At 36.9% G+C, this 23,027-nt stretch overlaps 1 protein-coding gene across 6 annotated transcripts in view; it reads right to left on the bottom strand.

The window, feature by feature from the left end:
* SYT1 (synaptotagmin 1) overlaps nt 1–23,027 on the bottom strand; it is a 354,732-nt gene that overhangs the window by 329,244 nt on the left and 2,461 nt on the right. The window lies entirely within an intron of this gene.

Below are 23,027 nucleotides of genomic sequence, written 5' to 3'. Positions count from 1 at the left end.
ACTTAAATTTTTATTGTTTGAGTTGTGGAATACAGAGGGAAAGTGAAATGAAGATTGCATCATTTTGGGACCCTGATGTTCTTATTTATACAGTTTTATATTCTAGAAAACAGTCTGACTGCAATGTCTCGATTCAATTACATGTATTTATAGGAGTTCATTATAGATAAACATACACAGATATCAAAATCTTATATAATACTATTACAGCTACACAGAGAATTCACATTCTAAACAGTATGTAAATGCATCTAGCCAAGTATTTCTGACCTATTTTGTTGGGTATATTTTTACATATATAATTGGGTCATGTTCCACTAATATTATGCTTTCCTCTTCAACTCATTTTTATTCATTTATTTTATCACATTTGAACAGCTTCTGCTAATCCTATTCTCTGTCATATTTGGATTAGAGCAGTGCAGAACTTTAACATCATTTTAGCTGACAGATAGGATTTCTGGCAACCCTAAAGATGTGGGCGAAAAAGGCTGCAGAGTGAAATGGTTTTCTTCATGCACACCTATTAGTTACAGTACCAGGCTGCACTGAAAGACCTGCAAACAAAGCTTGAGATTCAAAAATATTCTAAGAAAATGCTTCAGTTCTTTTATGATTAATATTTGTAATCCAACTATTAAATAATTCACAAAAGGTGCTTACTTTCTGACTGCTAGGTGGGTCAACACATCTGGAAGCAATAGCTATTTACACAATACAGATGAAAATGTTGAAGATGCGTGCTAGGATTTATAAATCGTTTTCATGGTAACAGCATTTTTGCAAGCATCTCTGTTCTACAGTTCACTCCTTAAGAAACTACCTTCCTAGATTTTTGTCTGCAAATCTTTTATTTTCATAGTATTTTGAAGGTAAAAGTGATTAAGTAATAGGCAAATTGTATCCTCAAATCAACGACACAATGAGGTCAGTAAGAGTTTTAGGTCCACCTCCATAGGATATACAAGATTGAATGTTTCCTGCATACTCCACATTTGTGCATATAATTTGCCTATATTTATCACAAACCCTTCTCTCCCAGTCCTACATTAAAATAACACTAAGGTTGGTAAGATGAGCACTCTAAAGTTAAGAAAAGCCAGAACTGAGATGGCTCGTGCAAAGTTAATTCAGCCCCCTAGTGCAATACAGTCTTTAATTTTTTTTTTTAAGGCTCTACTATTTTTCTCCACGGGATCCTACTTCATTTAGTACACAGGATGCTCTGGGGATTAATTTAGTTATATAGTAAAGGAGACTGTCAGTAGAATTCATTTGCTGCAGTAATGGAAAACTGTGTAGTAAATGAAGCAAACGAGTGCCTCCATCCCTTCCTTTCCATCACTCACTCCCAGATCCATTCTGCTTTTCCTTCCTATTTCCCTGACTCACGTCTGCTTCCTCCAAGTTGCAGTGCCTTTGACCAGGCATTTCACTCCTTTCCTGCAACCTGTCCTCTACCAGAACAGCACCTGTCACAAGGTTGGTGCTGCCACCTAAACATGAACAATGGGGACAGGCTCCCTTCATGCACCATCTGGGCAGCTGATGGGAAAACACAGGCTCAGCAGAAACAAAAGTCATGCAGTTTCCATACTCAGGGCTTAGTCGAGATGAACAGTTCTGACAAACAACACAAAATTCTGGGATATCTAATATATAAACAGTGGCTATTAACTATTTTGGAGGAAGGTAGTTTCAGAGGAGTGGCTGATACCCCAGAGGGCTGTGCTGCCATTCAGAGGGATGGGCTGAGAGGAACCTCAAGAAATTCAACAAAGGCAGGCACAAGGTCCTAGATATAAGGAGGAATAACCTAAAGCACCAGTACAGGCTGGGCAGTGACCTGCTAGTGTGCAGCCTTGAAGAGACAGACCTGGTAGTTGTGGTGGACAGCTGGCTGACCGTGAGCCAGCAATGTGCCCTTGTGGCCAAGAAGGCCAACAGTATACTGGACTGCATGCAGAAGAGTGTAGCCATCAGGTCAAAGGAAGTGATTCTGCCCCTCTACTCAGCCCTGGTGAGGCCTCACCTGGAGTATTGTATCCAGTTCTGGGCTCCCCAGTACAACAGGGACACAGAGCTACTGGTATAAATACGTCCAGGGGAGGGCTGTGAAGATGATGAGAGGAATGGAGCACCTGCCATACAAAGACAGGCTGAGAGAGCTGGGCCTGTTTAGCCTAGAAAAGGGGAGACCTCATCAGTGTGTAAAAATATCTGAGGAAAGGGTGTCAAGAGGATGGAGCCAATATCTTTTAAGTTGTGCTCAGCAACAGGATGAGAGACAATGGGCACAAACTGAAGCACAGTTCTGTCAGAATATAAGGGGGGCACCTCTTTACTGTGAGTGTGAAACAGCACTGGAACAGGTTGCCTAGAGAAGCTGTGGAATCTCCTTCTCTGGAGATATTCAAAACCTGCCTGAATGCCATCCTGCACAATGTGTTCTAGGTGATCCTGCTTGGAAGGAGGGTTGGACAAGATGACCTTCAGAGGGCCCTTCCAATCTCGCCCATTCTGTGATTCCATTCTGTGATTCTGTAGTTCCCAGATTCTGAGTATGTTCTCCTTCTTTTACTTTAAGTGCTTCACCATAGAGTTCGTGGAGAAAATTAACTGAAGTCTAACTTGCTGGGCATATTTATTAGAAATACTTCAAATGTATTATTAATATAATTAATGCAATGTTAGTAAATTTACATTACTTTATACTATAACTATTTCAACTTTTATTCAGACCTTTGAATTCATAAATGCTAAGAAGTAGCTGGAGGCCAGTGTCAGTTCTATATATGACTCCACCAAGATGACTGATTATAACTTTTATTTAAATAATTGCCAATAGTAGTATCTTAAGCTTTTACAAGTGTTGATTCAATTTGGACCTACCATGTCAAGAAAAAGAAATAGGGTAGCAGCTATATTTTTTTTAAATATGCTCAGATACAACACCGCATTTGCAAGGGTGTAGGTGGCAGCCAGGGAAGCATGAAGTCATTACTGCACATTAGAATCACAAACAGATCACAAACAGATCAATATGCAATTGGGGGAGTGAACAGCATATACAGTGACTCCTATTAATTGAACTCAGTTTAGCTAGAACTCCTGTGTGATGTATTTCGGTAATAAACCTTAGAGTTGTATTCAGCTGAAGTGGGCTGGAATAGCAGCTGGGTAGCCTGAAAAATCAATTTGTTATTGTTTCCTTGCACTCAGATTTAGGACTAGCAACAGAATGTATTATGCCTCCATTCCTGCATTTCTAAGAAATCCTATTCTACATACATTTCTCAAGTTCAAAATAAAGTGCAATAGTTATAATGCTTAGCTGGGGCCCTTTTCGCTGAAACCTTTAAACTTCATGAATCATGACTGTCTGACTTTATATCATGTAAAAGAGTTTCTAGTGTTCAAATCAAAAAAAAAAAACAACAAACATTTGAAGTAATTTTTAAAACAAAGTTTTCTGCCAGTTTTGTATTTTCAGTCTAGTTCATGAGTTTTGAATACCTAAAATAAACAATTCTTCAAGTAGGTAAGGCAATCAAGAAATTTATCTCAATTTCCTCCATGACGCTCAACACATGCTCTTACACACACAACTAACTTCTGGAAACAGCAAGGAATACATCATTAGTAATCAAGGACAAAAGGAACAAATCAGTGCCATGAACACAGGTATACTTCTATCCTTGTTATAAGAGAATGTTATAAACTTTCTAGAATTTTTATCCATCAAAATCCCAGTAAAAGCGTAAATGCTGCTTTGGTTGGTTAGTTGAGACTGTAGATAAAATCTTTTTATCCTGCAGATAAAAAGATACGAGAAATGTAAAAGTTTCAGATCTCTATAATTATTCCCAGGTCACAAAACAAGCCCATAATTTAAGGCCCTACCAGGATCTTTCATAATGGAAAGACAAGTATCTTTTTTCTTTTAACAGGGAAAAAACACCTCTGTTTCAGTATTTTCATCACTACACCTATGTTTCTTCATATTAATGCTCGTAGCATTGTAGCTTTTACATCACTGCTGATGGGCACCCTCCAGGAACTCCGTGCTCCTGGTTATGATACTGCAGGCTCATTTCCTCACTCATGTATAAAGTACAACTGTTGTCTCCCATTATCCAGATCCACATGTTTCCACTGTCCTAAACTGTTCCAGTAATGGTTGAAATGCCACTCTGGAATACCTGCACTCTAAATTACTAAATTACCGCTTCTCAGGTTTGTGGGCCCTTTATTTGTTTACGTGCAATACTGGTTTCAGTCAACTTGAAAACAACAAAAACCTTTTTATACAATGCTACCACCTAATAAGATACTTAATTTCTTTTGCACTTCTTTATTCCTCCCTCTTAGTGTTTCAGCTTTGTCTCCAATTACCATTTTGAGCTTCTCTTTCTACTACTTAAACAATATTTTCTCATTACCCTAAACAACATAGAGAACACACGTTGGAAAACTACATTTGCCTTTTAGCCATTGGGGATCATTATCTGATACACATCATTTCAGATCTTTTCAACCATCTTTCTTGAAAGATTGATTCATATGCCTCACTTAAGCAGTCCCCCAAAACAAATGAAAATGACAGACTTTTGATCAAATGCATACCAGACACATAAAAAATTCTAAATACCTGAAATACCAACACACTAACTCTATTCCCTATATTCATCTACTTTTGTTAAATTTTCATGGAAAGAAACTCTAGAGTGGACTCATGATAGTGAGCAAGAAACTGAGGCAAGATGTTGTAATAATGCTTATGTTAAACATAATCCTTTAGAAATTGAGAGTCATACACCAAAATATATTCACCTAGTATAGAATGATACTGGTCATGGTAGAATACAGGTTTACCAATCTAAACAGTTGTTCAACTTGTATCATACTGCACAAGTCTCAGGCACATTAAAGACGTTTATTTCTAGTGTGTGGTCTAGAGAGATTCATTAAATCTGTATGGCTTAAGTATCTCATAAAAACAAGTCAGCAGAGCTACATATATCAAATTTCTCAAACTATGAGTAACGCGACAAGAAACAACATATGTCACCAGAGCTACTGACTGCAAAATTATAATGATGATCCACAGTTTTAACCACTTTTTTTTTTTTTGCATACTATTTCATAGACTTACATTGTCTAAAGCTTCCAAACTTTATTAGAATAAATGCAGACCTGTAATGCACTTATTTCTAAAGAGAAGACAGGGAGTACATTTGAACTCAACCCCTTCTCATTCACACTGCAGTTTTGAAAGTTCATCTTAAATCCCAGTTCAATTTACTTCAGCCTTCCCCAATAAGGTTCAGAGAGCTCTCTCTTCTGGTCTATATGCTGAAACTACTAAGTCTTATGACTACTTCTGCTAAGATTTATTCTTCCTTAGAACAACAAGCATAACAACAGATTCTTTTTGCTTGCTTGCTATTCTAGACTAATTTCTTTTGGGCTGTTAGTAAAAATAGCCTGAAGTTCACAAAGAACTTTTAATTCTGCATATGACTGCTTCAGAAATTGATGAAGGCACAGGAACATAACTTCTAATATCCTTGCAAAGTGTTCAGCATTTACCTTTTCCAGTTAAGTTTTATAGGCAGCAAAATTTGTGAATACAGAGGTGCTGTTGACTACCAAACTTTGTCATAAGGCATTCTTACTTTGTTTTGGACACCTATGCTAAAGATTCACTTACCTGCATTCTGAATTTATGCAAGGGGGGGGCTTTGAGCATCTATAATGCCCATCTGTAAGCAGTATTTGTAATTCAAAAGCATGATCAAATAATCAAATAAGGAAGCAACAAAGATGTCTCTCCCCTTTCATTTAGTAACCAAAAATAGTCTGAATAGACAGTAGCTTATCAACGTAAAAATAGAGAAAAAAATACTAACAGCAAGACTGAAAAGTCAAGTATCTTCATTCTGAACTCCTTCTGGGAGATGAGTGATCTGAAGAAACAAGTTTTTGTAAAAGGAATATTCATCAATATCTTCTGCTTCCTTAAGTTAAGATGACAAAGGTATCTTGACTGATTTTGGTAGAAGTGATGCATGCACATTTATTTTCAGAAGAGGGCTCAGGGCTGCTGAAAAGTCAAGCCAATGAGAACACTTCCAGGCAGCCCAAAGGAAAGAGCTAGATTGTAGCACCAAGACAGAAGTCTCTTTTTACATCATTTTACATTGAGAATTAGCGCTCCAGCTTCTGGAAAACCTATTCTATATGAAATTAAGATTCCTATGGGAACTTTGTAAGATTCCATACTGGTTAACAAGTGTCATTGGGAAGATAACTGTGATTCTCAGCATTGCAATGTTTAAGATCCTTTGAGGATAAAGGACTAAATAATTCAAACACAAGGTTGAAAAAACAACAAAGTCAGTCTTCAGCCATCCAAACATTTTACTATTTGTTTGCTTAAAATCAATATTCTTATTAGCCACCACTCAGGTGTTATTAGGGACCAGGTTCCCTTAGCAGCAGGTTAAAAAAACAACACTTTTGTCCCTTCTTTCTATTTAATGCTTTCTTTGACTATTATAAGGTATTCATTTATAGCTGTTCATTATCTTTTGCAAGCAAAAACTCAATTCTTTTGAAATTGCCTTCTGAAATGGGATTTCTACCGCTAGGAAAAAGACCTAAGGACTTCTTTCTTTGGGGAATGCATAGGAAAGAAAGAGTTCTTGCAAGATTATGACAAAATTCCAAGGAATAACTCTGCATCCAAGATTCTTCCCACCTCTCCTAAATACCAACCAGAGATGTCAAAAACACTTGTTAACATGGACTAGAGCTTGGAAATTGTGAAAGAGAAATAGCAAGTGACAACAAATTTATAAGCTTCTTGGATATCTGGTGTTTGATATTGATAGAACAACCATCAGTTTGCACGCTTTGTAGTTGCTCCTTAATCAGGTCATTTTATTGTATTTTATTAAAAGAGCGTCTTACATAGAAACTAACAGCTCTAAAGCATTAGTTACGCTAGCCTTTTCATCCTAAATTAACTGATGGACAACTAATACAGGTATTTTGAACAAAGTTATAGATCTTCGCAACATCCTTAAGGATACAAAGTATTTTTATTTACATACACATTGCATATTTATAGACATTTCCACACTCATCTTGAGGTCTGTATGTCCACAGAAACTTTGTAATCAAAGGCTCGCTCGGTTCTGATGAACTGGAGAGGCAATTTGCATGCACAGTACCTAAATGCTACTTACGACTTCACAGATATTCTGGAAAAATATTGGTTAAGTGACAGTTACTTAGTGTCTCTCAATTCTCTCCTGCAAATAGGGAGTGACAGAATACAAGGAAAAACATGGGCCCCTAGGAATAGCAAAGACTTGCCCAGGGCCAGAAAAAAAACACATGCCAGGCTAAAATCATTATTATTGGCAGACGTGCAAGTTGTGTGATGCCAGTGTCTACCATATGTGGATGTACAGTCACGTGTGCACATTCAACTCACCTAAAGTAACAATACTTATGTGAATGTGGGATTCACAATAACATACACACAGAAAAAAAGAAAGAGCGAGCAAGATATTTCTGCAGAGACTGTATCCTATATATTCTGAATTCTCTTTTCTTCTGTTTTGGTGTAGCAGTAGGTATCTTTTATCCAAGATCTGAAGAAAACAGTGCTTAATGGCTGGTCTCTCTGGATCCCATTAAATGACCATGTAAACAGCAGAGTACTGAAAGGTACTCAACAGAAACCTATTAGTAACATTTCATGTCAGATGCAGTTTGTGTTCTGTTTGTTCCTTTAGGAGATGTAGAAATGCAATCAGGTTTGCAGAACCAAAACACCATGTAAGAATCAGTACCTGAATACCAGTTGGAGCATCTATCAGGTACAAGTATCAATAAAGATGAAATTACATGGACGTAAGCAATATACACCATCCTGATTCACAGAATATTATGGGCACGTTTTTCATCTTTATTCAGTAGTGTTCTGTGATACTAGATAAGTAGAAATTTATTTAGTCCATTTTTTAGATCACTATCCGTAAATAAGTCTTTCCAAGCTACATCTGGGCAAATACATAAAATCACACACTAAAGGTTGGTCAAAATAGAAAAAAAAACAAATACTAGCACTGTCATCCTACTGCTATTACTGACTAAAATTAATTTTAACTTTTCTTATTCACTACTCAAAGTCTTTAGTATTATGCTTTAAGACTGTTCACAAAATCCATAAAAGTGGCAAAAAAATGAGTCCAAGTACTGTTTACGAGTAGAAATCCCTATGTGCAAGTTAGGATTTCCTTAATTTCTCTACATATTTCTTATTTCAGTAGAAGTCACCACAAAATCTTTTATCATGAAAACTACCTTCAAATAACATTTAGTTCTGAGAAGTCAGTACCACCTATTTGTTTCCAAGACAGAAGAATCTTGAAAAATAAACTCATATTCCATTCAACTTTTTTTTTTCCCCTTAAATAGCAGGAATTAGTGAATCTTTTTGAGGCAGACATTACATCCTACTAGACCAACAATAGCTACTATGGCTCCCACTTCAGGCAGTGGAGGAAGAGCTCCAGTGTCCAAGTATGACTCATCACCCTAAATCAGCTATCTAAAATAGGAACAATGAAGTATCCTTTCTTCGCAGCTCTCTGTTAATAAGAAGTCACCATTAGCAGCTTAGACTAGACAACTACCTTAAAGATGGTTGTCAGGTGACAGTGAGGGTATACTACAATTTTTATTAATTGTTTCATATACTCAGTGGGTATTGAGAAGGTGATGGGCTTGGTACCAGCCTGAAAGGGCCTCTTAAAAGCCACTACACTGGTTCAGCACTTCATGTTTGTCCTATTGATCACATATTACACAGTACAGCTATGCTCATTTCAGAGACCTTACATGGGATGAATATCACCCCGAAGATCCCTGGCTGGGAAGACAGGCCTCTAACAGAAGATCTGGCTTTCTATCCAGCAACTTTTCCTCTAGTCACAAGAATGTACTCAAAGTTCACCTTATAGTTTCTCTAACATATAAATAAAACTTGGCTTTGGATCAAGTGTGCATACAGCCTGATTTTAGCAGGATGAATGCCCAGCACATGCTGAAAACAAGGCACTTCTCAATGCGCTTCAAGCTGGGCATTGCTGATATAACCAGTCATTTACAAATCCAGACCTGCATAAACAGTGATAATAATTTAGCTATTTAGTTCTGCCACTCACCCAAGAAACGTGTGGAGGTATCTTTTATCAAGTATTACCTCCCATATATATCTAAAGTGAACAAATTGTTACGCATTTATGATTCTGACACTGTTACTTTCTTATCATATTAAACTTTTCAGCATCTAGGGTAGCAAGTATCAAGCTGTTTATCACAGTAGCATCTGTCTTGGATAATTCTTTCTCTGGCAAAAAAAGCTCTTTAGCAACAAAATAATCCTAGGAGCACATTGACCACATCTTGGGTTTGGGCATATGTCCCAAGTATATCTATTTCAAAAGCAATGAAGCACAACCTGGAATTGAAAGGAATAATATGTCACTATCTTCTATGGTGGAAAGGGACTGCTGTGCAGTTTTCCTTCTTTTTTTTTCTTTTTTTTTTTTTTTTGAAAAATAACCTTTGAACCCTTTACCTGTAATGTAATTACAGCTATTGTCAGCATAAGAAAAATTATTTTCTTCCCCCTGCAAAACAAACAAAAACTCCACAATCTACTGAAAACTGAAACAGTATTGAGAAGATCTGATATAAAAAATTGGAAATACTATTTGTTTCAGGTGTCTATATCCTTCTGAATTTCTTGCAGTTTGAGCCTGCTTCCACAAAAAACAAAAAACTAACAGTTATGCATTTCTATGAATGTTAATGAGAAGGTCAAAATACAAAATGCGGGGGGGGGGGGGGGGGGGGAAGAGTGTCGTGACATTCTGACAGTATGAACCACTTACACTTTTAGCACAATTTTGTTCAGTTGTCCACAGAAAGTATTAAGATATTCTAGTCTACAGTAAGTATAGAAGTCTTAAATCCCAATTACTTGTGTAATTGGCAGTTTAAATGAACTCTAGCTCACACAATGTTGTACTTCAGAAGTATGGACAAGAGGAATTTAGAGGGTTATATTTGGCTTTGTAACACAGAATTGAGAAATGACTTCTCATTTTGACAAAGATTGATATGTCTAAAGTGTTCAATGTCACCAAGTGATTTGAGTAATGACTGATTTTCTGCTGCTGAACAGAAAATAAAACCATTTAGGCAACATAAATTTTGAAGTGCTTTATTTTGCTAGAATTCAGTGTGGGGATGATTGTTCTGAAAAAAAGTCACATGATCTAAACGCTTCAGAGAATGCTAACAGTAATGTTTTCCACATGGAACTTTTACTTCCTTTGCTTGATGTCATAGCCATCTCAACTTACTCACTTAAACTTTAACACAGCTATACTACAGCAAAGGTTAAAAAAAAAAGTAGTGAACTGGTAACTAAACCTAAGTTTTCAGAAGAACCTATATTTGCTAATAAACCATAACAATAAGTACAAGGGCTCAACAGAATTGCTTAGACTAAAGCAGCAAGTATCTGTTCAAGTGTAATAGGAGCTTAAAAGAGTTTGTTTGGAAAACAGATTATGGGAAGGGCATGATTTTCTATTGAGATACTTCAAAATTCTCAATCCCCAGTATACTTTTTACGAGCAGACATATCAAAAACATGTTGTCTGAAGAGATTTCCAGCTCAGATATGCCATGCTTTTCTTATGAAAATACTTACATATGGTGAAAGGTTTTCACTGCTAAGAGATCCTGGAAAACAAGTCTACACACCGTAGCCACATGATAGAAGTATCTCATACTTTCATTTCAAAAAGCTTTTTGTACTTTTTTTTTCCTCAAAAAAAAAAAAACAAAAACAAAAAACTGTACTAGTGAATGTGTACTTTATTTGAACTTCAAAGGGATTTCCAGAGGCTCAGAGAGTGACATGCACCGTACAAGGTCAGTGCCTTACCACACGGACTTCAGTGTTTGCCCATCAACCACCACCATGCTTTCCAGGAGAGCAGAACAGCACCACCCAGAAATTCAGACTTAACCACTGAAGAACTGCTGATTAAACCCCCTGAATCACTGTGATAAGCCACCCTGGTTAATAGGGTGATACCTAATCACCTTGCCTATTATATTAAAAAGTTATTTTTTGACTATGTACATAGCAGATCTTTAGCCTTTCCAGTATGCTACATGCTATGTGTCTGTCTGTCTTCTAATCAGAGCTTATTACCCTATCTGTGATTAATTTTTATTCCCCTCCCACTTAGTTTTTAAAAAAGTATGGGAGAAAAGACAAGGTATAACTGAAGATGTGGGGAAAGTGTCCAGTGAATTCAAACCCTAACAAAGCCATAGGTAAAAGCAATCCAACAACAGCATTTGTTTTTAAAATAAAATAAAATAAATCCTTCCTCCCACAGAAGGATGATGCTGTAGTGGCTCTGGGTTGGGAAATGAAAGCACTGAAGCCGATAGCTGCAGGAGAGGCAGTCCTCAGGCTCTGCTTGAGGAGATGCATGCTGCTGAACAAACTGGCCAGTGCACGTCCCAGCCCTCACACATCTGGATACAAACAGCTCAATCATGAAAGAGTAAAGATAACGAGGAAAAATTGAGCTCCCTGATCAAAAAAACAAACAAAAACCAACAAAACAAAACAAAAAACCAAAGAGATACTTGCTTATCTCCTGTTTATTACTCCTGTTTTAAGCCTCAGTGAAGATGCAATTTTTATCTCCCTTTACAAGTATCCTTTTAATGACTACATTTAGAGCATCACCATTTGAAAACAAAGTCAACTACATGAGGCAAGGGCTAGTACACTGTTAATCTGATGTCTGTGACCTAGTAAGAGACATCACAGACAGAGCAGGCACATAGTCCAGCAAGTTTCACTGGAGATCACTGTGAGGCATGGTGGTTGACATGCAACTAAGTTGAAGGCCACAAAGTCTCTCTCTGAATAATACTCAAGAGAAACAGCAGTTGGAGGAGAAAAAATAGAAGTTAAATTTTGTATGTTATCTGAGATCAGATTTTGGCCTTCCCCCAGAATAGTCAGCTGGCAATTAGCTACCCTAATAACATGCTATTTAGCTAGGGCAACGTCATGGCAACTCCAGCAAGTGCCTAGGCCCTGGCATACCTGCAACAGCTCCTGAGAGCTGGCCCAGATGCTCCCCAGCTTCAGGAGTCTACCTATAATGAGCCTGATTACATTACTTTCAAGGTAGCCTAACTCCAGGTTGTACTGCATGTTCCAAGTGCTTTTCACAGATCCAGGAGAAAGAGATGGATATTTTTGGTGAGCCTCGCTGTAATCTCAGGACATTCCTCCATCTCAGACTCCACTCCTGCTCCCAACCTAGGGAGACACCAGTGCCTGCTCTGAGGAGGTACTGGGAAAAACAGCTGGAAAAAATACTGCAGAACAAAATATCCTAAGGGAAGACTAAACTGGGAACTTATTACAGCCACTCCTTAGGTGAAGAATTAGAAACTGCTAATAGGTTAAAATACACACACCTTTTTAACATGAAGCGATATAAAAACAAAGATTATTGCCCTCATTAAAAGATGCTTTTATTTCTCTATTCACTGCCCTAGGTTTCTAACACAAATTTTCCTCTGCTACTGACAACTTCTGCATTATTTATGCAATGGCCGAAGTATAATTGGCCGCTTTCACATGGGTGAATATCAATGTGTAGGGGGGAAAGTAGGGCAGAGAGAAAATGCAGATAACTAACAATTTCCATATTTGTAAAGAAAACAGTTGTACTCTGACAGTGTGACAAATTTTAGATCTACTGTTCTGTACACATATATAGTTGTTGTCTAGCTTAAAAAGGTTCATTTAGCTATGCAAATATGATATTTAGCTGCTAACTCAAAGGGGGATAGAACTGAACAAGAAGTTCTGGTGACCGAAGATATCAGCAAGACAACCATTTTGCTGTGATGTAATTTTTCAGGGTATTGGATTTTTCTTTCTAAAGCATTCAAATTTAACGCTTTACACATAACATGAAAATACAGTTCTTACTATACACAGTCCTGTGAAAGCAATAGCCATTTTTGAATTCTTTAAAGGAAAAGATCGTATAAGCTTAATATATACATCCTATTTTATTCCCTGCATTGCCAATTTTATGTTAATATAGAAGAGTTTTTTCCTGTTCTGCTTTTTCCTTATAGCACTTCATTGAAACAAATACTTTACACCCTGAAGCTTTAACATCACAGTATACTCCCATGCAAAACGATGTGATGCCATGATTTTAAGGGGGTCATATATTACGAGGATCATCTGATTAGATTTCTATGTACAAGTTACAGAAGTCTACTTAAACAGATTCTTTACTACAGCTCAGAAAATTTAATTTCCGTCAAAAAGTATGACAACCCACAGCCTTAAAGTACATAAAGGTAAATAGTTGGGAAGTCAAACAAGAAGGAACCAAGCTAACTCCCAAAAGCACTGCATCTGATTCAGATGCAAAACTTATTGCAGCTCTGAGAGAGGGAAAAAAAAAGATGCTGTTGCAATGTTGCAAAAAACAAAAAACAAAACAAAACAAGAAAAAAAACACTGCTTTTCTTCTCTACCCTGAGAGCTTTTCTGATCAGAGGAGAGACAATACAAGTCACTCCTTACTTTTCCAAGTTTGATTATTTCCATCACTCCTATTTGTGCAGATCTGCACACTTCAGGCAAGATCCAAAGCTTAGCAAAGGAGGTAACACTCTGTGATGGTTTTAACATGCAGGTCTCAGGAAACACCATCTCGCAATTGTTGCAATGCATAGGAATGTAAGGAGTCTCCTCTCACGCAATCCCAATTATCAGTGCAGACTGGACAAGACCAACTTTAGCTCCGATAACTATTAGTAGAATATTCTCTCCCTGCCCCCCAACACAACAGACCTTTATGGTGTCACTGATAAGATGTCCATCTTCCCATGGTCCCCACAAGAAAGTTTTAATGACTATTAAAAATGCTATTTGTGCATATAAAGCTTGTTCTTTCCTGACAGCTCTGCAGATTCTGAAAAGACTGATCAGCTATCATATATAGCAAAACATGCAAGTTTAGCTCTGTATATTCTTTTTAAATCTGGAGTCTTGCATAAAACTTTGTTTTTTTTTTTTTTTTTTTTTGATTCCCACAAATGACATACTAGACTGAGCAAAATAAAGAAATTGAACCAGATTTTATTTTACTTTCATATATATTTCCCCTTTTAGGTACAATTATTTCTTTTTATTTGTAACTGTTGAATGCAGTTTTTGTCATTCACCATGTATTACTAGTTTTAAACGATCTAATTCTCTTCACAGAAAAGATGCTATTGCAATTAGTGCTATTAATTTGAATTCATAAAACCTGGGTTCAGTTTTCAGCCTTGCCCTATGCTCCTCAGTAAGGCCGTAGGCACATAATTTAGGATTTAAATGGTCCACGTTAGGCATGTAAAAATTAGCTGATTAAGTCTCATCTAGTGATCTCAGACTTTTTACAGTCACTGGAAAGGAACTGATACCTCCAGAGAGCAGTCCATCTCACAGCTCAACTTAGGTCAAATGAATCACCTTCTGAAAGTATTTAAAGTTAAATGAGATGAATCCTATCCTTAATCTCCCTCTGCCATTGATCCCCATCTGTCAAATGGGATTTATGTTTCACCACATCAATACAACTCATACCCACCTTGTGCTACTTAGTTGTTTTGTTTATATTACATAGCAGCCGCTAATCTATCTGTTGTGCACATACTTGTATTTATTTACAAAAAGCTAACCCTAACCTGAACTCTTGATAACAGTTTGGGTCTATCTTTAAGACAGACTAGGTAGAGTCTTGTCTTTCAATTTGTTTCACCCATTTACAGTATCACATATCAGACTGTGAAGAGTTTCTCCCTGTACCAACTCCTGATTGAAAGGGGGGGCAGAAGATTCTAACAATTACACCAATCTCCAGAGAGAGGAACTGGCTCTTGTACTGGGGAAGCTGATGTAGCAGAACTCTGCTAATTCCCCTATCACAGAAACCTTTAGAAATTGTTTTCTGGCATGAAGTAGCTAGCCTCTTAAGTATTACTGGAGTTGGAACTAGTTTATCTGCTTTACGCCAGATAAATTCCCTTCTGGCCACACAAAGCTAAAATCCAGCCCCTTTGTACCATCCCTCCTGCAAGTAATTCAAATCTCAGTTGTGAACATGGCATTATGCATAAAAACAGCTTTCTTTATGAGCAAGCCAAACAGTTTACCCAGTTTTCATCTGGAAAGTGGCAAATCACATTACTGGGGAACTCTCCTCCCTTCCCCCCATTTAAAAATGATAGATTCATAAGTTATATCACGATGAAGGAGGTTGAAAAGAATAACTCAGCCTGCTCTCAAATTGGAACAGTAAACTGAGTGTCCAAGTCCCCCAGCACAAACAGTACAGCCTCAATGACCGGCAAAACATAAATTATATCTAACAGAATGCTTAACAGGTCTGTTCACTTTTTCATGTATGAAATTTCTGTGACAATTAAAATTAAAATCTCCTTTCAAGGAGATGGTCAATATGTTTACAGCAATGAATTGTTTATTGATCTCTAGGTGCCTTAAATAATGTCACTTTTTCAACATTTGGGCTAATTATTATTTGTTTTGCACAACAGGCCACATCCTCAGACAAAGCTCTGGATCCTATTATGTTAGACACAGTATAAACACATTACAAGGTATGTCAGGCCCTGTTCTAAAGAGACTGCTAAGCAAACACTGCTTCTCGCACACATGGAGCAACACTTGATGAAACAGCTGTCACTGGTTACAACCCATATTTGGAATTCAGTGTTAACTGCTCACCCCTCTACATCCTCCATCAGCCCTTGCTCTTTTTCTTTGTTCCATAAAAAAGCCTGCCTACTATACATTAGGATGTTTGCCAAAAAAACTAAAGTGCCACTTTTGATTTTTCCTATGTGTCAAGGCAAGCAAGTAGCCTACGACATCAGAATAGGTTTAAAAGCCTAAATAGCTATTTTAAGTGATGGTGACAATAAATGACTTTTTATGCAACCTTCTAACTCATATGTAAGTGCTTTGAAAAAAAAAAGTATGTATATACAAGTTTCTGAGATGTAAGTCAATGCATCTAATGAAAGGAAATATGATTTACTGAGAAACGCATTAACAAGAATCCTGGTCTAAGCCAGACAGAATTGGATGTACAACACTAAGGCAAATCCGATGGAAAAAGCAATGTGGCCTGAAGCAGTTGCTTGCTTTGTGGCAGGAAACAAAATTTCATTGTGTCCATTGTAGCCTAGATCCATGCACCTTATCAAGGGAGGAAAAGAAACAACAATGTGCATTTACTGCATTTGATAGCTCCTGTGCACACTTCAAATGCATATCTGTGAGATGTTGGCTCTTGTTGCATACTAGCCTTGTTGAGACTAACCAGCTGACCTTGGTTACATCTCTGGTATGTAGTGATTCAAACTACAGAATCATCATCCCAGCACCAACATGTACAGAATTTTGACTGTCCTTGAACAACATACAGTCCCTCCATTCTCACACTTCACCGTAAGCCAACATTACCTTTAGTTCCTCCCAGTCCTGTTGTGGTTTCATGTACACACAGAGTACTCATGCACCAACTGATAATGAAACAATAATTTTAAACTAAAACAAACCCAACTCATCACAATCAATGGACTTGCTGATGGCCTTAAAGAATAGAACGGTTTCAGTACATTCCCCTACTTTTTTTTTTAAACCCTAGGGCATAAGATAAACAATAACAGTTGTAAATTTACAAATACACCTCTCAAACTTTGTACTTAGAAATAATTATTTTAAATAAATTCTAAGCCTGATTGAAGCAACTATCTTAAGCATCTTACTAGCACTATGGCTATAGTTCAGCCATTTTTCCCCTCAGATTAAAAGGTGTTTACGTGTATGTTGCCTCATCAGCATAATTCCTTCGCTATTCAAAAGTCTATGCATTTATCCTAAAAAGGCCTGTAAAATATTCAAGTATTTGGCCTAATGGAAGGGAAAAGAACCCTGAATAATCTGTTCACTATAATAGACCAAATACATCTTTGACTAGGCTTGGTACTCACTACATCCACCTATGGTCTTCTGTCCACTCCTTTCAACTTCGCAGTTTCACCTACTTAAAATTTCTGAAGCCAGCACACTGAAAATGATGCTAAGATTTTGTTCTTCTTAACCCCTCCCTTTCCCAACACCAAATTAATTACTTTTCTTCATCACAGCAGCCTGAACTGTGTGTGGCAGAAACCAGTAACACCACTGACTAAAAGATGCTAGGTGATGACTTCTTCCAGCAAATCTAGCTTCATTCAGTGAAATCAGTGAACACTGCTGAACACTTCAGATGTTTTAAGATAAGAGTATTCAACCATTCCTAAGAGCCAAATTTCAACCCAAAGCAAATTAAATATTCAAGTATCATTTTCACACCAAATAGAAATTCCAAAGCCATAAGTACAGGAAAACTGACAAGTCCCATTAAAACTGTGCTGATTCTTTTTTCTTTTATCTGTATGCAATACATCTTGGAATCCCATTGACAGGATTTCCATCTGACCTTATTTATCTGGAGAAGCAGAAGTAAATATCAGCTTTAGGGATATGTGAGTTCTCCAGTAACTGACAGTGTAGACAGTGTCTACAATGCCTGCAGAAGTCTGATCCACCACCTTTAGTGAACACTTGTCTGGCTGCTGCCTTGAAAGCCAGATGACACTACTTGGGTAAACAGTACTCAGTTCAAAGTTCTGTGTTTTTACCTGCTTGACACTGGGATAGAATCATTAGAACTACTATTATTATTCTAGAATGATGATTTTCATAGCAAGTTCAATGCCTTGTTCACCTATAACCATACAGAACTTTCATCAATATTTATGAAGAATTTACTCTAGAGTAAACAGCTCACAATTATTAGCCAGTGTACAACTTGTAAAGCCAATATTTGCATATTAAATATTAACATAAGTCCAAGTTATTATCAAAAGTGGACATATATTTGGAAAATAACAAAGAGTCTACAGCCTATGACTTCAGGCATTTTTGTCCCAGATGATTTTATTTAAGTTTTCAGTTTTACAACTTTCTCAGTAAAGAAGTATTCATACACATTAATATAGAAAAAAACCTTTAAATCCTATTGTGTAGGATTGAAACAAATTTACAAGACAACAGTGCTGAAGACCTTACCTAGCTACAGCAGAACGTGAAATAGGAATTGACCTCTGTCAAGGTCACACGAACATTCTCCTGTCGTTTCTCTGCTCTAAGTAGCAGATGAATAAGCTAAGGAAGCTTAATGCAATAAAGCTGAATCTGAAGAACAAATGCAAAATATCTTCTTGTTTTTAATATAGGAAAAAACATCTTTGACAAAAAGGAAAACTACAGAAAAAAGCAGACTTTATCTGAGGAGTTATTAATATCTCCCAGATAGGCTTATCAAATGCAACAGTTTAACAAATTTATCTTTAATCAAAGATGTCAGCTGTTACAGAAAAGTATGCTAATTTCAGGATGCAGAAATCCTATAACTTCTACAAAATCCTGCAGAGTCAAGACATTGTTCCATTTCTGGTCAAGTACACGTTTGTATCCCATCCTTGCCTGGACTATGCAAGGACATATCTTCAGCAATTCAATGGGAGGACACCCTCAAAGATACCTCACTTTCCGTTTTGGTAAGACTGTATCCTCCTTAGAAGGAGCACCTATTGTGCTATCAATACCAACAATTAAACACCCATAACTAGACAGGTGGAAAGAGGACACGGAAGACTCTAAGCGACACAAAGTTCTCCTGGTTCAAGGTACTGTGCAGGATGCAGAGTCCCCCAACTCAAATACCATGCCCAAGTGTTGCTACATGCAAGGCTGGTTCCAGAACAGACTTGGTAGAAGGCAGACCTTCAAGTAGAACCATTCTCTTGAGCATCTGCAAACCAATAAACAGTACATTTACACAGGCCCAGGCCAAACTGATGAGATGCAAGATATTGCTCGTTATTCTTTCAAATGTGGGAGAACCAATATCCTTTTAAACAGTATCCTATTATAAATACAACACATGATTTTATAAGTTACTGTTCTTTCCATTTATTTCAATGAGCTTTAAATCAGGTCTCAAAGATTAATACCAGGTAGATAGATACACAGAAGTGTCTTGTCAGTAAGGTAGGACAAAATAGGATTATAAAATAAAAGGGCAGCTTAAGAGAATTTCAGACCAAATCTCTTCACACTACAAGAATAACATGTCACAAGACCTTTTACAGAAAAAAAAACAATAACAACCTCATCCAAGACACTCAAGAGGAGTTAATGGCAGCAAGTTCAAGAGGTCAGCAATTTTAAGGCCAGATGATTATCTGGTCTGTTCTCACGGATTAATACAAAAAAATATCCAGCAACTTCCTTATCAAAACTAGAACTTGTACTTGATGTATGTAAAAAGAGATAAAATACCAATCTAGGGACTTCGAGCAGAAAGTGTCATCTCCTCAGTAAACTGGCCCATATGCTTACTATTCTAATAGATAAAATCTGATACCTTCCAGTCCAAACTCCTCAAGCTCGCAGACCCACCCAGGCTGCTCCATGGCATACTGTAGAGTACTACAGTATTAAATATGAATAACAGTATTTTCACTGTGCAGGAATCAAGGAAGCTCTTGTTATATACAGTTTTCCAAAGAGAATACAATCTCTTTCAACTCTCACCAAGAAGCATATTTGCCCTAAGACACTGTACTCCCGAGTCTCTTCTCTAAACTAATTGTCTAGTTGTCCAGCATCCCCTTTGAAGTTGGGCATCTTTTCTACCCTCAACAGTTCAGTGTTTATGACCACATACAGCTTCTCTGCTCTTTTGTGACAACGTCAGATGATGTTCCCTCGATGTAATCCCTAAGTCTTTTTGGAGTCACTGCTCTGGGAGAAAAGATTAAAAAAAAAAAAGGAAGTAGGCAAAATAGTACACTTCAGTTTGTTAAAATACACATTTAGACGTAGTAGGATGAGAAAAAAATTGAAAACAATCTATAATAACACTTGCTTCAACTTTATTACATATTCATGAGAATAAAATTGGCACAAAAAAGTATTTTATTCCTGATCTTTGTAAAAGGTAATGAATAGAGTTGGCATAACGGAGACAGTGTTTCCTCCTATACTATTTCTTCTGCGATTGATCAAGTTAAAATAAAAATTAACCCATTCACATGGACAATGGTGATCCTCTGCAGTACTATTTCTTACTATCAGAACACCACATGACGCTAAATCAAATGCCTTAAAATCAAAAAAAAAACTGATAATTTCAACAGCATACATTTGTTTTGTACATTTAAATTAAAACATTTTCCTTTAAACAAAGCAGATTTGGATGCTATCAATCTTTAGCCTTCCACTACTTGGTAACAAATTTAGTCTTCTACGACACTAGTTCAGAATGTCACCATCCCACTCTATGACTTCTTCAAGTTACTGTGTGGAGCCTTTTAAAACAAAGTAGCACTCCAACTGTAACCATCATACCAGCTTCTAAGACTTCAAGATTTGATGATAGAAATCAAATAGAAATAGATTAATTGTAAAGAAATACTCTCCATAGCTCTAGAAGGGAATAAAAATAAAAATATAAATAAAAATTGCATGTAGCAAGCAGTTATTAAGTTTTTAGAACAAGAAGAACTAGGTTTAACATCCACCTGTCAATTGCGTATGTGCATGTGTATATCTAGAAATTTTATCACTGTTAGTGAGCATCCTGAACCAGGTAAACCTTTTTACATGGGTCTTTATTTCCACAATGCCTTCCATAAAAGCACTCCAATTATTAATTGCCACAAGGCTATTCAAATACAAGAAGATGAGGCAGCTTGCTAGCAATCTTGTCTCAAAGCTTGGGTGACATTTACCAGCTTTCCCATATTGCAACTGCTACATTGATTTTCAGCTACACGTAAGAAGCCAATACCATTCAGATAAAGGGTATGAAGCAGAACTCACAAATAGATTTATAATCAACTTCATTAAATCACTGAGCAGCTTTGAGGCATGTATTCTCATGTATCTGAGGCACTGTACTACCTAGTCACCATAACCTTGGCTATATTATCAAAATAATTACATTAGGGTACTACTGTAAATCCTGAATAATAGCTGATAAGTATAGACAGCATAATTAAATAAACACATTGGTTTTGGCTACTTCTAAATAAAGTTTTACTGTGCTTGATTATTATATTAGCATAATTATCCAGAGTTAATGAAATCCAACCAGTTCGGTAAATTTCGGTAAATTTCTGATAACACTTCTTTGTATTTCTATGGTCTTCCATTTTTAAATAATGGTATTAGTAGCTTATCAGATAATTATGCTAAACAGGAAGTATTCTGGATTTACTTTGTGTTCTGACACATCCTTCCCAGCATCTTTAGGGATGACTAAAAAAGAAAGTGACATCTTGAATTGGCAAATCTCTCGGAATCTAAAAAATGGCAGCATCACTCCTTCTACAATGGAGACAAAGTGTTCAGTGCCTGCAATTCCAGAAAAATGCCTTCAGACTAGTAATGATAATAAAAGTGCTGAGGGAGTTATTTTATTACAGCTAATCTCTTGCTTTTGCATTATGTCTCAAAAAAAATTTTTTTGCTTACTTATTTAAGCCAGACAACTTTTTCCATGCATTGCTTGTACAAGCCATTCTGCTTGTTCCTGTACTTCCTGACAGAGATTGCCCGTAGCCTGCTCTTACCCTCTCACCAACAGAAATCACAAAGAGCTGTTGCCAGTTGTCCTGCTTCTAATCCAACTGCTTTGGTATCTGGTATTTTTGCAAAAGATACAGCAGTGTAACCAGCATTTCCTAATCCCCCCTCTTAAGAGTGTATTAGGAAGGAGTAAAGCTCCTCTAGCAAAGACAACATTTGTACATAAAGATCCTGAAAATATTTGTTAACATAATGCTTTGTTTATTCAGTCTGGCAAATGCTTTTATTTTAACCTCAAGTATCTTTAGTAAATGTCAGTGGTAAACACAAATTCATAGTTGGCTAACAAGCTTCCCTTATGTGTATTTCTAATTAAGCTTCTTCCTAGATACAGAGTAGTGTTTAAGACAAGCATTTTGTAGAGAATCAAAGTAAATCAAATGACCAAGTATTTCTTTGCGAAACTGAACGTTTTTATGGGCATCACCAGCAGAGGGAAGGAGATCCTTGTATCCATGCGTAATAACTCCTCCATGCTTCTATTCTGGATCACGCAGAGAAATTTTCTTTTTCTTTCCAATTGTATTGCAAACTTCAATGTCTCTTCCACAACAGGCAATACAAGGTTGCACACACTCTTAATTTGGAACTTCCTCTTAATTAGGAACTTCCCAGTAAGAAATCGTATATGCATTTAAACTCCTAGATAAATATAAGACCACACGTTTACATAGAAATATTTTTAAGATTGTGATCAGACTGCAGAATGGACAAGAAAAGCCTACAATATGCTAAACGAGAGCTTTGTTTTCATGTGAGGAAGCATCAATTAGCAGAGTTCTGTATGGCTGAGTGGCTTAAAAACTTCTGTCAAGACCCTTAGCTGCTACTACTTCTTTTTTACGTATAACAGCAAACCCTGCCAAAAGACCATAAAAATTGATTTTATGTTTCCGGTCTCTCAACGCCAGCTGGAAAAGTATAGATTTTTTTTTCCTCCCCCCCTAGGTTTCTGACAAACAGAACCTTTCTTTATATTACACCTTCTAAGCTACTATGCTAACCAAAGCTGAACATTTTCTGGGTTCTTATATCTGATTCAAGTTATGATTGAGGTAAGGGAAAGTTTCAGATTGTTAAACCAAATATTGTTTTA

The sequence above is a fragment of the Anas platyrhynchos genome, chromosome 1 (genome assembly GCF_047663525.1).
Source record: "Anas platyrhynchos isolate ZD024472 breed Pekin duck chromosome 1, IASCAAS_PekinDuck_T2T, whole genome shotgun sequence".
NCBI classification, from domain to species: Eukaryota; Metazoa; Chordata; class Aves; order Anseriformes; family Anatidae; genus Anas; species Anas platyrhynchos.
Note: the sequence above shows the minus strand (reverse complement) of the source record. Positions and strands in the feature narration are given on the sequence as shown.